Genomic DNA, 5,285 nt, shown 5'->3' with positions numbered 1-5,285 from the left:
GAGCCGGCTCCGCCCCGCCCCGCCCTCCTCGCAGCGCCCCCTGCAGGCCGCACCGTGCCATTAAAGGCTGAGCGGCGCTGCCGCCCTCTTGACTTGCAGAAAGCATCAGAGCTTGGAAAGCAATCTCTGCTTTTAAAAGAAGTCTGATAGTGTTTTACTCTCAAGGGGGTGAGAGGAAGTCTTATTTGTTCCTTAAAGCACAAATTAGGAACAAACCCTCTTAGGATGCATCACCACAGGTGCCCAGCCTTACACGCATCCTCGCATCATGCCAGGAAACAGAGCTGAACGCAGGTAGAAAGGAGTATTAAATCTGGCTATAAACCCATGGGTGGGGAAGAAGAGGTGCTGGGGAAGGGACAACAGTGGCACGAGGACATACGACAAGTCAGATGGGGCCGTGGGCAGCCTGAGCTGGTGGGGGCAATCAGCCCACGGCAGGGGTTGGAGCTGGAAGGGCTTCAGGGTCCCTTCCAACCCAAGCCATTATACAGCTCTGCGAAATGGACAGAGGTTGGCCAAGAGCTGGGGGAAGGCTGGTGGGAACTGGAGAGCTGAGGTCCTGCAGTAGCCCTTCAGCGTGAGAAAAGTGGGGCCAAAATAAAGCCCTGATGTGTAGGTGTGATTGCAGGTGTTATGGAAGTGAGGGGACGGAGCTATGGCACAAAGGGGAGCCTGGAGCTGGTTTCCAAGGAGCTTGTTCCCCCCTCCATGTCCCTAATGCCCTTGTTATGGGGCAGAACAATGTATGATCCTATCAACATGAAGAGCTGCTTTGAAAATAAGCAGGGTAAATGGACTTGAAGGACCCTTGCGCAGAAAGCTTAATGTGGGTTTACACAGAAAGCTTAATGTGGGTTTACACAGAAAACGTTATGTCTGGTTTAACCTAAAATCATGCAGCTGATTTGCTTGATTTGTAAGTAAAGCAGGTCCAGCAGGGTGGCTACGTTCTACACCAGCAGAATTCCTTTCCCGGAATCTCAGTGGATGCAACCTTATATTGTTCATATATGGGCTCTGCTCCTCAAAATACCACAAGGCATTCTGACCTGGCAGACAGCATTGGTTCTCATCTTATAGAAAATTCCACTGGAATTGGTAGGATTAAGAATCACCACATTTCTTGTTTCCAGTTAGTCGGGGACACAGAAGCTACTCCAAGTGCTGAAATATGAGTGCTTGGATTCACATTATGCATTCTGTATGCACTAAGTAAGAAACACAAAACTCGGGCTTCATTGCAACCATACAGAAGTTTAAAGAATGTCCATTTTCAGCATTTTCCCCCCAGAAATGAAGAAATGACTTCACTTGAGGATTACATCTCAAAATCAGGAAACAGCAGAGCAGACAACCATCAGCAGTTCTTCAGAATAGGAAAAAAAACATCCACTGGATTTTTTTTCTCTCCCTTTTTTTTATCCAGCCACCTCCACTTCTCATCCCTCCAGGACCTGTAGGTCTGCCCATTGCCCTCTTCCAGCCTCATTTTCTTCTTTCTAAAGGCTCTCGGTGTATAAAGGCAGGCGGCACAAAAGAACGGGCTGAACCCAGTGGCAGCAGTGTGAGCACTGTGTTCCTGGAGCATTTGTGTGCGTGCAGTGTCAGCATCGAGCCCAGCCTCAACTGCCTCAGGAAAGCCTCCAGACATACATGGAGAGGTGCCAAAAAAATTAAAGGTCACGCTGCTGCTAGGAGGCAGCCCTTGGCATTCTCAGATGCACTCAGGTACCACAGTGCTGTCCTTTCTTATCAAGCATGCTCTGTGTGCAGGAAGCTGAAAAGTTCCCATCCAAACTCGGGAGCTTTTTGGTTGCTTAACAGATCTGCCTTGCTCCTGACACCCATTTGAGGCAGCAGTGAAGAATGCAGTTCAACATCCTTTGTTCTGCCACCAGCAGCCATATCTGAGCTGCGTCCTGCATGGCCCAGTGGCAATTGGCTCACACTGCAGTGGGAAATGTATGGGTTGTGATGCAAAGGAGATCTTAATTGCGCTGCACAAACAAAATGTGCCAAGGTGCATCAGAGCAGAGGTTCCTGTGCTTTGAGCTGACCTCCAGCCACCGGTGCTTGCACAAGCACTGCGGCAGTGTTTCACCACCCTGAGCACCAGGAGCCAGCCCTCTTTGGAGCAGTGCCACGAGTTACCACATCCATCCTTCTGCACTGCCTTCGGCCAGCTGTTCAAACTGCATGCTGTCATGCTAGAGGATAAATACTTTCTGGGGTGATGCTAGCGAGCGATGCTCTTGGAAGTGGTAAAATAGACCATAAAAATAAAGCTGACCTGCAAAATCAATGAGACGACAGCTCCCAGTGTGATGGCAACCGTTCCACCTTTGGATTGAATTAGCTCAGTAAGTGTTAATATAATTGGACAAGACTTACCACTCTGCCAGTAGAATAAGCTGAGCCCAGGCTAGAAGGCAGTACAAGCTGTGACCAGACAAGCTGACCACAACCGAGACAGCCTCTGATTCTTCCCAGGAGCAGCTGTTTGAGCTGGGAAAACACGATGCTTGCCAAGGCCAAGGTAGAGGCCAGAGGCACCTTTCCAAGCAGATTGGGGTTGCTGCAACAAGAACTTTGTGGTCCTGGGCTCAAAGCGGTGGTAACACCTCCCATTTCAAACTGCTGTTCCTGCAGTGTGGCTATTAGTTTCCCATTGATTTCTCCAAGCATCACGAGGGCCTGGTTCCTATGACACAGCCACATCTGCAGCCGTTGGATTTGCTGCACAGATGTGCTGTAGCACTTCTGGTCCCCTTCCAAAGTCGAATCACAGCAAGCTGCTCCCCATGGGGGAGCTGATTTTGTTCATTTGCAAATGCTTTCACACCTTTTGTCACACAGCGTGTATTAGCCCAGGGTCATGGTTCAGTTCCCAGCTCGTGCACTTGAGAGACTATCACCCGGAGCGGGACTTAACACCGCAGCTTTCAGAAGATGGAAGTCTTAATTTACACCTACAAGATGGAAAACCCGACTCTTCCCTCCTGAAGAGCCCCTGAAGGAAGGGAGGTGTCCCTCCCTCTGCTGACCATAGGGGGAGCTGACTCTCCAGTATTGGCCTTTCATTAAGAAAAAAATCCCAGCGTGCAGCCCAGAAAAGGTATTGGCTCCATTCCCCAGCACAGCACCCAGACCTCACATGTGGGGGAAGAAGGCAACAAGGATTAAATAATTAAGGCCCCTGGATACTGCTTCCCCATAAACAACAGATGATCACAGAGGAAAAACACTTCCTTAAATGTGATTGATTGCTCTTGTTGGAAGAACCAGGGAAAAGAAATCAGACAGGAATACTCTCCAGCACTCGGCTGAGGATCTAACAGACACTGTAGCTCCTGCATTTAAATGAATGATGAATCGCTTGTAAGAAGTGACATGTCAGTGAGCGTGTTGCTATTGATTAATCTCACACTGGAGAGTCTTTGTAGCCTACTGTTCTGTAAATCATCCATAGAGATCAGAGGTTTCTGTCTAACAGGCTCCTAAGCCGTATCTTCCTCGTCAATCTTATCAACCACTTGTTTAATTGTAAAAATGTAAGTAAAATGCAGCGGGAGTTGGCTCAGCGCCTCACAAGTTACACATCAGTTCTAAAAGGAGAAGAGGAGGAGCTTCCTCGGCTGCACTCAGGTCTTTTCAAGAGCCACTACAACTCAAGGCAAGGTCTGGCCCTCCCGGAGCCACATCCAGCCTCAGAGCACAGCAGCAGGTGGGCAAGCACCACAACACACGTGTCAGAGCCCCCAGGATCCCCTTCTGCCTGTGGAATGGCCATAGCCATTCCTCCCATAGCCAGCCAGCTCCAGCCACACTGGTAAATAAAACATCTCGCTTTCGACATCGGGATGCTCAGCAAAGTAATTGGATGCCCAACACAAAGGGTAATCTGGTAATTACATCCCAGCATGCAAACAAGGACATTGCTGATGATACTGCACACATTGAAAAATTGATGGCTAAATAAGAGTTGAAAAGCATCATGTTGGTGCATGTTCGTGTCCTCTGGCTACTCCTACCTCTGCAAGCCCAACACCAGCATCTCCTCATCAGATCTCAGGACCTGAGGCTACGAATGACCCCCAGAGAAGCACCCACAGAGTGGAAGATCTTCCAGCAGCCCTCACTGGAGAGACATCTGCTCCTCTGCCATCAGCTGGGGTAAGATGTGGCCACCAGCTCCTGGAGCTGGAAAGGTGTACTGTGGCCTAAAGATGTAAAACAGACCTTGTCTGTCAAGAACAGTTTCTCTTTAACAGAGCGAGTCAGCTAATGATACATTGTCCACCCACACCGGCAAACTGCAGCCTCTGCTCATGACCAGCACTGTCTGAAGTTACTCAGAATGGGCCACAGGCATGGCAGGGGGAAGCATTTGCCCTGTTGATTTTTACCAAATGTTATCACACCTCAAGGACTTCAAGAAAGCGTTATCATCTTGAAGAAAAATAAAAGTTTCCTACAGTCAGACCCAGGTGCCCAACATAAAACAACCTTGCAACAGAAAGCCACAGGGCATGTCTCACCTACCTCAGGGACCTGCAGTGTGGAGAAGCAGGAGGTGGATACTTTGGGAATAACCACAGCTTCCTGGGGGACCCATTGCCCCAGGCAGCACAACTCAACCATGAGGAGAAGCAGGGATGGCTGGGGTGATCTAGGGCAGGTCAGTCCTAAACCAGATGAGCTGAGTGCTTGCAAGAGGCTCCACCAATGCTCCCCAGGGGCACAAAGCAGGTCTGGGTGCACCCCAGGGCCACAGAGATGGGGCAGACAGAACATCAACCAAGTCTACAGAACAGGGTGAGAAACCCAGCCCACCTGGATGCCAGGCTTACATGTGCTCTGGTGCCTAGGGGCTGGTGAAGGCCCTAAGGAGGCTGTTCAGGGCCCCAAAAGCCCATCAGTACTCTCAGCTTTGCCCTGGGCACACCTGGCCCTGAGGGTCCTCCTGGGCAAATAGTTCCCATGGGTGGGGTGTTCCTAGGCAAATCAGTGGCCACCAGGTCTCTTCATCTAGACCCCATATAGATGAGCACCAAATAGTGACCCCCTATGGGATCTGCTCTCCAGGACATCCTGGCCAGGTGGTGCAGCACCAGGGCTTGGCCATCCCCATTTTCACCCATAGTACTGTAGGAGTCTGGGTGGGAAAGCCATGGGCCAACACAAAGAGCAGTCAGGCCACATGGCTCAGTGCTGGAATAACCACTAGGATTCCCATGTCCTCAGAGACCAGCTCTCCCATCCCAAATGTGCTCACATGTTCC

The sequence above is a fragment of the Gallus gallus genome, chromosome 6, assembly GCF_016699485.2.
Source record: "Gallus gallus isolate bGalGal1 chromosome 6, bGalGal1.mat.broiler.GRCg7b, whole genome shotgun sequence".
Taxonomy (NCBI): Eukaryota; Metazoa; Chordata; class Aves; order Galliformes; family Phasianidae; genus Gallus; species Gallus gallus.
This window is presented reverse-complemented; position numbering follows the sequence as displayed.